Raw genomic sequence first — 12,208 nt, 5'->3', positions numbered from 1 at the left:
TTCGATCCCCGGTAGTCAGTGGATACTCGCTTTCGTTGTACGTTTAAGCGTGGAATACACGCGACGTGGCTTCGTGTACTGTGAGCAGCGAACGGCTACTTGATTCTTAAAATGTTTAGGTATATCGGGATCCACACACACTTTTATGAACGGTTTTTATTCAGATTATCGTACCCAAGTGTACAGTCAAAGACTTTGCAACCCATTTCGTACTTTGTCACATGAAAGTCCCTAGAGACCTCATACTTTGTCATACGGTCCGAAAATACCGCTGGTGGCAGTTCCTTTCGTTCATTCCACAGTTTAGCTGTGCGAGGCAGAATGTTTCTGGAGCAACGCAAAGTTTTTTTTTATATAATAAACTGATCGACGATTGGCTCTAGTCACACCTAATGGAAAGTGAAGACAGAGCCTAAGATGGAGCTCACCGGTTCAGTGATAGCCTATTAACTCTAGCTTTAAAGTGACCGAGGTCATATTTCTCAGGGAATAAAGATGACGGGAGCGCATTCCATTCCTTAGCCGTCCTTACCCAAAAAGACGAGGCAAATCGTTTTGTGCGGATAAATTGAATATTAACAACGATCGGGTGCATTCGCTCCCCGCGCCTGCCAACCAATAAGTGGCGATACTGGCAACTGCCAATAAGTGGTGTAAGTAAATGGAAATGTTGTTGCGTATTTGTTCGTATTCGTAAAATACGGCACCGCACCGCAGTGTGTGTGTATTATTCCTTATGTCGGGTCTACCGGTCATGTTTTCACTGCCTGACGTTAGTTGTATACACAGACTTTTACGAGTTACCGATCTGGGAAAGTAATATTTACTTGCGTCAGTGATTTACTTTTATGTCGTTATGAAAAGAGAGCATTAATTCGATTGTATGGGAGCGGGTTTTGGAGGGTGGTTCATGTGACTATTAATAAAAGTAATTGGGTTGAGTGAGACTTGAACTCACGGCCTCTACTAGATCGATAGTCCGGACATATAGCATCGTTCGCAGACGTTTCTGCTTGTTAAAAATTAAAATAGTCATGTCCAAGTTAAATATCAAAACCTCAGTCATTCCTCTGCATAATCAATTGAATATTTATATAAAATAGGGTTTCTAAATTCACTCAGTTGCCCTCCGACCGTAATCGTCGTAAATGTCATAATCGTAAAATTTCCTTTGTTCCTTCAAATTTCATCTGCTATTAATTTCTCCGTACCCATTGTGTAGTGGTGTGGCGCGAGGGAATATTGCGGGAACGGGATATTCCCTGAATTGAGGTTCATTTGAGGAAACATAGTGGGAACGGGATATTCCCGGAATTGTGGTTCATTTGAGGGAACATAGTGGGAACAGCATATTCCCAGAATTTAGTTTCACTGAATTCTATAAAAGCATTGAAGCCAAATAAAGTCAACAGGAGCCCTATAGAGTCCCTCAGTAATAGGTATGTCAGTTAGCGGGCGTTTCTTGAACTGCAATAGAAACGTAGTTAGTTGAAAGTTACGAGTAGTTGTGTTTCTGTTATCGCAATAAGAACGATAAACTTTAAATTAGAAATACACGAGAATCGTAGTCTTTGTTTTGTTTGGATTTGTTGTATCTCTAGAACGGTATAATACACGCGTGTTGTGAGTGCAATTATGACTAGGGAATAGGGAACAAATCAAATTATTTTTGTTAAATTAATATTTTTATTTGTGTTTTTAAGTCAACTAACTATATATAAATACAGTACTATATATATATATTGTAAACAGAAATATATGTCATATACTAAAGAATAAGCGACCAAACCCTGCAGGATCCGAGGCCGGAATCGAACCGGCTTCTTAACTTAAGCTTGCGCGGTTAGGTAACTCCCTTTCTTTCTTTCTATGTATACAATCAGCAACACTCTTAACTGAACATCGGTGGGCGTTATTACAAAAGGCATAAGGTCTACCCGATGTGCAGTTAACAGTGTGGGCGATGGTAGGTATGTACCTAATATTACCGTATTACCTATTGCGTAACAACAGACAAATTGCTTACCGATCTGAGGCCTACCACGAACTACGTTCCACGTGTTGCCTCCCTGTCACACTCACGTACGAACTTACAAGTGCGACAGAGAGGCACCACGTCGAACGTGGTTCGCGGTAGGCCCTCAGGCGATTTGTGTGCCCGTTTGCCTCGTATATCAAAAAAAAAAGTTCAGTAGTGGCGTGAGTAAACAATACCATTTTGGCGGGAAGTGTTTTCCCAATATTCCCGCGAATAAAATTACCCAACATTTCCGCAAAAGTCTCATCACTACTCCAGTGGGAAGTGAGTCTAATTAACTTTCAATCTGAGGTATTTCCTCTGGAGTTTGTTTTGATACGGACTCTGTGTGTGTAATTAAAATTCGGAACGTTTTGACTTGCTGCTGCTATTAGAGCAGATGCTAATTAAACAGGAATTTTGAGTTGCCCTTTGCTTTGGCTAAGGATGGGAAAACGGGACGGGAAGAATAATATGTATGTTGAATATGTTACATAGTTATTACACCCTTCTATTACAGGGCGAACGAACACCGAAATCAAAATAACTAGATTTCGGTGTTCGTTGTCAAAATTCACTATTCATGAACAAAAACATTCAATGTTCACATCGAATAGGATTTTAATCTTGTGCAAGCAAAATTTAATTAACTGCGATACGGCAAACATAGTTGCAGCAAAGACTAGGAAATATAGAAAACTGACAATCTCTATACCACACCGCGTGCCCTTACGCACCTCGTCATTTGTCATTTGTCACTCTATTGCTTTTATTATCACTTTAAAACATAAAACTTGACTTGCCAGACCGTTATCATCACAAAGGAGCAATGAAAGCACACTATTATAGGTAATAAAAGCGTTTTAGGCGTATTTTTACTGCCGACATTTAGTTAGCTCTCTGAGAAAGTTCAAATATAATACAATAAGTAAATATATGGCGCAATTAAAAACTTTAACAGGACTTTTGTGGCTATAACAGCGGACTGCCTATTCCAATTTTAGAAGGTATGAATTGCAGTTAAGTGTTGTAACTAAGGCAAATAACTAAAATGTAAAAATAATATTATACTAAAATAATACCTTGCCTATGAAGCCGATGGTCCTGGGTTCGAATCCCAGTAAGGGCATTTATTTGTGTGATGAGCACAGAAATTTGTTCTTGAGTCATGGTTGTTTGCTATGTACGAGTATTTAAGTATATCGTGACTACTTTGAAAAAAAAACTCGTATCTTGTTCTGTCAATTAAAAGAAAAATGTGGTAACTATGTAATATCAGTAATATGGGATGCATACCTACAGAGTTACTGCGTTTTAACTTTGAGTTGAATAGCAGTGCGAGATACGAGATTTTTTCAAAGTAGTAATGTGTTTCGATATGTAGGTTTAAAATATTTATCATTCTTCGAGTAACAACACAAGCCTTCTTGAGCTTACGGCCTTAGTCAATTTGTGTAAGAATATCCTATGATATTTATTTGTCTGACGATTCTCACGGCGTTGTCTGCAAGTTGTCAGTCTTCACGATTTACTAGCCTGTGGTTCCAGTTAGAACCTGAGTTGAAACAATATTTTCTTGTTAGTTTCTGCTGTATCTGTTTGATCGCTTCGAGCGTTATCAAATTATGTTCGAGATTGATTTTGCGCATGTAAAGTAATGAACCGTGTTAGACGTATGTTTAACCCTTCAACCATTTGACATTCCTTTCTATTCTGAGTAATTCGATTTCGAACAGTAATTCTAATAGTAGAGATGCGTTTTTGTTTTAAGTATGATTTCAAGTATGTTTACGCTACAGACTGAAGGTTTATATCGCTTCTGTAATTCTGTATACGTGGGTAACTTTGGCCCAAACTTTGCTCGCCTATAAAAAATACTTAAGATTATTTTTTCGAATGGGTGATCGTTTTCGGGGTATTAGGAATGTTCGAAATATATTTTACGATATTAAGTAATTTATAATATTCATTGCCTAAAAATTATCTTAAATAGGTAGGATTAATGGCTCCTTGTGTTTTGTAAGCTTATACATTTTATTTCAATCTATTCTAATTCATTATTTACCGACAATCGTATTAAGGTTCCAGATAAAATTACCGGCTATTTAACAAAGAAATCACTTAAACTTAAAAGGATTAAAACCACGAGCAGCTTAATGTTTAACGATATAAAAGTCACTGCAAATACTTTTCACTGAAAGTAATTTTGATGGATTGTTATTCTGTAGATTTATTTTTACAGTTAATGAACTCTGTTTGCGATTTAACGTTTGTGTTAAGTAGCTCTTATCTTGAATGTTTTGATTCAATTATCCTACTAATTTTATTTTTCTTGTTGTTTCAGTTTTCAACAAAGTCTGCGTTGAATAAATAACAGGTGAGTTTTTTTAGCCCTTAAGTCCTTAATGGTGCTTAAAAGCTATATTGGTTTACGAATTTAGTACCGTTAAACCGCCCAACTATAATCTGAAAGGTCATATCAATCAAATAGCTAGATTATAGAGAATAACAAAAATGGCTAAAGTTACCCCTGTGTCCCTAGTTACCCCACTAGACTATGTATCTTCGTTCAGGAGGGACAGTTACTCCGATGTCGTAGGGCCCCCCCACATCTGGCGCCTTTCGAGCGTCGGCGTCTACAATTCTATGGCCGACGTCGACGCAGCGTCGACGCAACTGCGCAGCGACGTCATTTTCCATAGCGCTGGACCGACGCCGACAGACGCCGACGCTCGAAAGACGCCAGATGTGGGGGAGCCCGTAGTTCTATGGTCTAATATTTTTACAAATTGAAGAAAAAACTCGAACTAAACTAAAAAGTCTTGACATTTTGCTTGGCAAAACATTTTGTATCAAAACAAAATACGGCTTTTTAGCATTCTTAGAAATATCGTCTTTTAGTAGAAATTTAATGATGTTGATCAGTATTATTTACAATACAAAATAAAAAATATTCCTCGTAAAACGCCAAAGGGACAGGATAAAAGGAAGAAAACGAAAGAAATCAACACGTTAAAATGTTCAAAAAGGAATACTAAGTAGTCACAAATAAAAATAAAGAAGCAAGGAAAAACATCTTAAAAACCAACCGTATCTACACCAGTCAGTAAACGAATCTAATAAGTATCTGGTATAAAAAGGAATTTATCAATTGCTTAGACGATTAATTATGTGTAAAAAACTGTTTTACTTATAAATCAGTAGGTAAGTATCTCGAAGCAAGCATGAACAGAAAAAGTTAGATCGATAATCCGATCGGGAACAGTCGGCGTCAAATAGATAGTGATGGTCAAAGTGGCCAAATATATCGGAACACATCCTTATGTGAATGCTAACAGGAGGAAATCTTTGAGAAAATAACTTATGTTAAATATACAAGGTGCTTACAAAGAATGTTAGAGATTTTAACCACGCATTTCTGAGGCCAAAAGAAGGAAGAAATGTAATATGAGCTTAGGTCAATTCGTCAAAAATATTTTATTTTGTTTTTTTAAATTTTTTGAATGTATTTGTACATAAAAAGTAAATGTTATTGGTAAACTTGTCACTTAAAATGGATTTTAACTTTTTTTTTTCGCAAAACCTAGCTTTTGCTAAGTTTTACTTGTCACTTTTTGACATCTATCAATAACGATATTTAGACGAGATCCCATAGTAGCAACATCGCCATCAAAAAGGCGTTTTGCACTATGTAACAATAAAAACTTTTTTTTTTAAATTGGTATTAACTCTGAAACTAGGCGAAGTCCAAAAAAGTTTATAGGACATTTTTGTCTCAAAATATTATCAGGAATATGCGGTTAAAATTATTCGGTTTCCTCATGTTACACCGTGTATGTGTATGTTTTAAACTTTTTGCTTGTTTTACGTTCTATTCCACTCGAGTCACGATCATAAAAGCACATCTTCCCATCCCACTTATGTACTGTTATTACACAAGTACTTACGTAATGCCTTTCACCTTCTAGTTTAGATAAATCTAGATCTGAAAGTAATTGTACTGTGAGCAATCTATGATGGAAGTCAATCACTTCGAGGTAGAAACGTCTTCAATATCTATTTGTTTTTTTTTATCGGTACCTATTGTATTTGTGTTGGATGTATTGAATGTCAGATGTCATCCGAAATGTTAATAGTTTTACTTTATAATAAATCATGAAAAAAAAACTTTAACCCGACTACGGTTCTTTTTTTAGGATCCTCATCTTCAACCTTGTTTTTTAATTGGTTCAATACGTAATTAAGTACAGTCACCTGCAATAATATGTTGCCTACTCTTCGATGACAGCAAAAATTTGTGACACGCTCTTATAGCTCTACAAATAAGATCGTGTCAGATATTTTTGCGGCCTTCGTTGTATAACATTTTATTGCAGATTAGGTGACTGTACAAATACCAGTTAACTTTGTGGTTTTCTTACAAATAAAGGAAAAGTTGAAAAACCTCAGTCTCGGGCGAGACTCGAACTCGCGACTCTTGATCACTAGCCTATCGCTCTGACTACTAAGCCACCGAGACTTACCCAATGACAGCGAGTTCGAATTTTTTTATTTAATAAAAATACTTGACCATAGAACTAGTTACGAACATTTGAATAATGTTGCGCCTGAACAAATATATTCGAGTTACTTTTCGACTACTAATGTCAAAAAGAAGTTCCTACTTATGGCGGCACGTATTGTAACCCAACATTACGGCCTAAAGAATCTGTGATTGCCTGGATGCAACGGGCATTAGTAATTAACTTTTTCTCAAAAATGGACGGCAAAGTCGACTTTGCCGTTTAAAAAATAGGTCGCGAAGCGCGTAGTTTATGGTCAGTCAAAAATTAAAAAGTTAAAAACATTGCAGTCTCGATTTTGGGACTGCAATGTTGCATACAAATTCCATTATTTGTCGAGTTCCAAACTTTTTAAAAGTTGAAATGGCCATATCAAATGAAGGCACAGGCCCATTAAACAGCCAAACAGATGATTAGTACCGCGACTATTTAGCTGTCTCAAATAGGTTGACGTATTTTCGGCAGAAAAATACACTTCTATTTTTTTATTAAAAAAATAAAAAGGCGGCAAAGCTAATTTTTTCAATTGTTTCTACTTTTTTTCTGTGAAAATATATACGTAAGAACGTTGCTTTTGTAAAATATTTCTATGATATTTATATTTCTTGCACCATTTTTGAGAAAAGCACTATATATGACTCGGCTGGAAGGCTACTTGCTGGCTTCGGATTCAATTAAACGGACTCCCAAGGTCGTCCATTTAAAACGAATCCTCAGCCTGCAAGTAGCTACTTCCGAGCCTCGACAATAATGTACTTTAAACGGCCGTCACAATAGATCAATGCTTGGTCGATGCGGCACTCAAAACCCCAATAATAATACTTATCCACAACAGTTTGGGTGGTTTTACGGCACCTATTTTGCTTTTCACAATAACTTTAATCTTACTATCATAATGAAATCTGGCCTAGAGCTTCAATCTCAATGTGCCCTATAGTTAGCAGGATTGCTTGCGCGGTGGCTTCTCGAGACCACCACTTACACAACGGAGTCTGAAATTACCATACAATCTAGTCCCGGTTTTCAAACCACCCAAGAAATGAGATGCTTATAGTTACCTGGGCTTGTCAACACAAAAAGTTAAAACTGCAACGCCAAATATGGAGTTGGTAGGTACTCGAGTCTTTTGAGTCTAAATTTGAAGAACTCGATTGGCTTTTGCGAGGCTCAGGGCTTAAAAACCTCCTGAGTCCTTAGTCCCGAATCTTTATAAAGCGCTACTTAAAAAGCCTTTCTTCCGAAGGCTCTGAAAAACTGTGTCGAGTCTTAAAGCGGAGATTCGAAGAACTGAACCAACACTAATCACACTACAAAAATAATGCCAGTTAACATTTTGTTGCGTGTTTCTTTTATTAATGGTGGTATTAAGTATTATCTTTAGATTAAGTGGTATTTTATCCCTTGATATATTGACGCTCAGTTTTTATACCTAATTAAAGTAATTAATAAAGAAAACCCAATGAAATCGTGACTCGTATTACTTTTTCGTGAAATGACCCTTTTGCACTTTTTGTAAACTTTAAACGCAATTACCTAAGTGGTTTTTATTTTATATAATCTTGTGACAACGTAATTATTTAACAAATACAAACATTGTACTAGTATAACTAGTAATAACCCCTTATTCATAAAACTTTTCTTAAATTTTGTCCATGTGTTGTTTTGACAAACACAAATCTCAAAATGACTAAAACGATTATCAAGGGCATGTTAGACTTATGAATAACGCCATTCGTTTTTTTTGTAATGTAAGCCTATTTGAATCTCCTCGTTCATTATTAAATTCTATTTATGTCAATTATCACGTCAACCAAAACTATTTTAACGGCTGTCTTGAACTAAAATAAAGGGTCACGTAGCCTAAAAAGCAAGTCACGTCCAAGTGAAATAGCCAGAATAGCTATTAAATTAAATGCAGATAAAGGTTCGGTGCAGTACCGGAATCGCTGCGCTCGCAAATGTTATTCCTTTTTTTTTTTGACGCAGGGGAAATGCTTTTATGCCGCAAATGTTATTCCTGGACCAAGACTGGAATACGGGAATACTTATACCCGAATATTCGTTACTAGGCTCCCTTTAGTCCCGTACTACGGTCCGAAATCATGCGTAGTTTGTTATAAAATGATTTCGAGTATTTCAGAACATCGCGTAGGTGATTCTGATAATGGACTTAATATAAGTATGACGGAATTATTTATTTAAACTTATTGCACAAAAGAGGAACAAATGGTGGACTTAATGCCAAAAGGCATTCTCTACAAGTTAATATAGCACTAAATAGAGACAAAAAAATGGTGCAAGGAGAAATGTAAAAGAACAATTTTCCAAATGTCTCTTATAGGTACCTAATTAATAAAACAACAAACAATACTCACGCTTCGACGCTCGACCCAAATCGAGAAAAGTGGTTTGTTTCTACTTTGCTGTAAAAAAAATCGCTCTCGTTATCAAAATCTTTTTATACTTTAATATGCAAAACCTACTTACGCGGAAAAGAAGTAACTGAAAAAAAAACTTTAAAAAAGTTATCTCAAGTATAAAAAAATACTAACATAAAACTGACGACAATTAATTATAACCATCACAATTTATCCGTTAAGTTTTACTTATTTTCAAAATACCGTCTCGGACTTGACCGGTTTAAAATTAGCCCCGAGTGCACCGTCCATTTCGGGAGTAATTGCATCAATTTACATTTTTAACCAACACGTGTTATCTTAGAATCTGGTTGTAAGAGTCATTGACATTTGAGCGGTCTTGATCGTTTGATATTGAACGATCAATGTCAAGTATCATTCATAGTTTGTAGAGTGTTTTGGTATTTGGGTTTATTGCTTTATTTATTGAGTAATCATGCTAGGTTTGTTAAGCAAATACTGGCCGTGCGTCGGGTTAACTTTGGCCCAGGGGATAACATTGTCCCATTTACGGCAATCTATTTATTTAACTACTAACTAAATCTGTTTTAGCTTAATCGTTACATTTTATGTATTATAATTTTGAAAGTCAAGACCAGAATTGGACATTTATCAACTGATGATGATGAGTTTAGATTTGGATTTATGTAAAGATTTGCAAGTTGCGAAAATATTTAAAAAAAAAACAAGAAATTTCTTGTTGAATTTTCTAAGTTTCCGAAGAAATATTTAGTTCCTCGTAGGACAATTAAAGGTGTTGCCAGAAAATCTCAATGACGAAAATTTTCCAAAGTTGGTAAACCATTCCAAACACACCCAGCAACGGGAATATTACATCCCATTTCTATGACAGCTGTATTAAATCTAGCTAGCCCAGACCAAGACAAATCTGGGCCTGGCTAACCCCTGACCTCCACTAGTGGGTCGAGCGCCGGTCACCCAGTAGTAAAGTACCGTAAGGTGGATTTGCGACGACCCAGTTCAGGCACACAGTGCCGGCATATCACGTTTGTGCTGTTTTTAGGGGTTGTGCACAAATCACGCGAGGTCTTTTCGGCTACTTTTTGAGGCCCCCCTCCCTCCTGGTGATATTTGGTGAGATTTTTCGCTACCCCCCCTCCCCCCACACTACCTCACGTGTATATTTTTGAAATTTTTTCATTCGACTTAATTTTAAGAAAAAATGTATTGTATATAGAAAATGTTGTTTATTTTTCTATTTTCGTTAAATCGACTCGCTATTTTGAAGTGCAGAGTGAAGATTTATGTTTAACGAAACCGAGAAAAAGTATCTACCTACTCATGTGGTAGGGGTTTTTTTTCATAGTTTCGTTCACTGTAGAAAAATACACGTGAGGTTTCCTTATACCCCCCCTCCCCCAACGTGATCTATCGTGATTTTTTCGTGACCCCCCCACCCCCTATCGAACCTCGCGTGATTTGTGCACAAGCCCTTTTACCCGGATAGGACCTAAAGGGTAACATTCGGATTGAGACTACATTACTGCTGCAGTATTGCGGCGCGAGTTTTGACATTTGCGGCAGCAATAAGTACAGTGCAGTTTACCGCAAACCTTAAAAAGGTAATTATATATAGAAAAGTTCAAAAATTACCCCGCTCATTCTTTTACAGATTTTTTTTGTAAACCCAATTGTATTGTTAAACTGTTCTAAAACAATATCATCTGAAACATTTTTTTATTGTAATAAAACTATTTTAGTCTGGTCTATAAAATTTTTTTGGTATAGTCAGACAACTAAACGAATCAGGATGGATACAAATGAACTAGTTAATACGTTAAACTATACATTTTTCAACACTCGTAATAGTAAGCATAATTATAGGTAATAAGTAGGTATGAAGACTATGAAGAGGCAATGGCCAAGTCTAAATAAGCAAGCAATACACCTTTCTATTTGACTCTGGATTCCGTGGTCACAGTCCCCACGGTTACATCCGCGAGCGGAGGGGGAAGGGGGAAGGTCGTCCGGTTGCTCACGATGTCACGATCTCACAGTCTAGCGATACACAGTGGTGTAGTTGGCGCAACTTACACCATCCCACTAACCCGGGGTTAACCGGCTAAACTTGGAGTTACCATGGTAACCAGTACAATTTGACATTGGGTTAACGGTTTAACCCCGGGTTAGTGGGACGGTGCAAGTGGTGCTTAGAATGTTAGGTATTCGAATGTTATGAAAAATTCTTAAGTAACATTAGACCACGTTTAAAAAATCTTCTTAAATCGCACCAAAATGACACCTTTTCCTATGATTAGTATCATATGTAATTCGATAAAAATATTTTAGTAGTTAGTCACTGCGGTAACACACTGACGTTGACTATGCTTTGAATATTAGATATAAGATACCCTTATTGAAAAAATATTTACATTATTAAATACCTTAATAGAGGCAAATTAGGCGCTTGGAAAAAATAGTATCTAAAGTCGGTACTTAAATAAAATTATACACGATAAAATTATCTAAATTTGCTTATATTATTTTTATGAATGAATAGGAACAAACCCATATGCTACGCAAATTTTAGAGGAAAACTGGTCAAGAAAGTAGGTTAATGGAGGGCAAAGGTCGACCCGCCAGGTGTGTTCTGTACAATATTTTAAAGCATTATTATGGTAAGACGACTATAATAAAGCTGGTTTTATTTAGGTTATGAATGTTGTGATATACTGAATAACAATGCATGCGATTAACGTATTATATATCGTCGAGAATGTTGGATGTTTAATATTTATACAAAGTTTAATACGAAAGTACAACTGGCTCTCACTTCCTAATTAGTGTAGAAATGTAAGAGCAATGCATGATACGATAAATGATAAAAATGGAACCATATTATCCGTAGGTACTGGGGGTGTTAAACTTGTCACAGACGTAATAAAATAAACGATTATGCGTACGTACTTATATTTTCGTAATCTTGTTTCTGACCCCTCTGTCACTCGTGTATTTGTGTCTTCTATCAAATACATGAAAAATATCTTAATATAAATTATAAACTAAATTTCATATCGTAAGTATAAAAAACTTCGTCACATTTTTTCACACACTAAAAAAACAAGACGACTAAAATAATTTTGAGCCTAATACTTTAATTTAGAAAACATCAGACGACAAAATCTATTGATCGCTCCTTTCTAGTCTGCGGCAGGCATTCCGTGCCGATCGTCGTGAACCTATGAACTTAA

At 36.2% G+C, this 12,208-nt stretch overlaps 1 protein-coding gene and 1 non-coding gene across 6 annotated transcripts in view; one reads left to right on the top strand and one right to left on the bottom strand.

Annotated features, from left to right (window-relative positions):
* Positions 1-12,208, top strand: part of LOC134796354 (putative polypeptide N-acetylgalactosaminyltransferase 9) — a 328,216-nt gene that overhangs the window by 155,794 nt on the left and 160,214 nt on the right. For all 5 annotated transcript variants that reach the window (XM_063768511.1, XM_063768510.1, XM_063768513.1 and 2 more), the window contains exon 2: positions 4,362-4,394. The gene's annotated coding sequence lies outside the window, so the exon portion shown is untranslated. The remainder of the gene's footprint in view (positions 1-4,361; positions 4,395-12,208) is intronic.
* Trnat-agu (transfer RNA threonine (anticodon AGU)) lies at positions 6,465-6,536 on the bottom strand. Its single transcript has one exon. It is a non-coding gene; the product is annotated as a tRNA-Thr (tRNA).

Source organism: Cydia splendana, chromosome 13 (genome assembly GCF_910591565.1).
Source record: "Cydia splendana chromosome 13, ilCydSple1.2, whole genome shotgun sequence".
NCBI classification, from domain to species: domain Eukaryota; kingdom Metazoa; phylum Arthropoda; class Insecta; order Lepidoptera; family Tortricidae; genus Cydia; species Cydia splendana.
The sequence above is the reverse complement of the archived record's forward strand: the minus strand, read 5'-3'. Positions and strand labels throughout refer to the sequence as shown.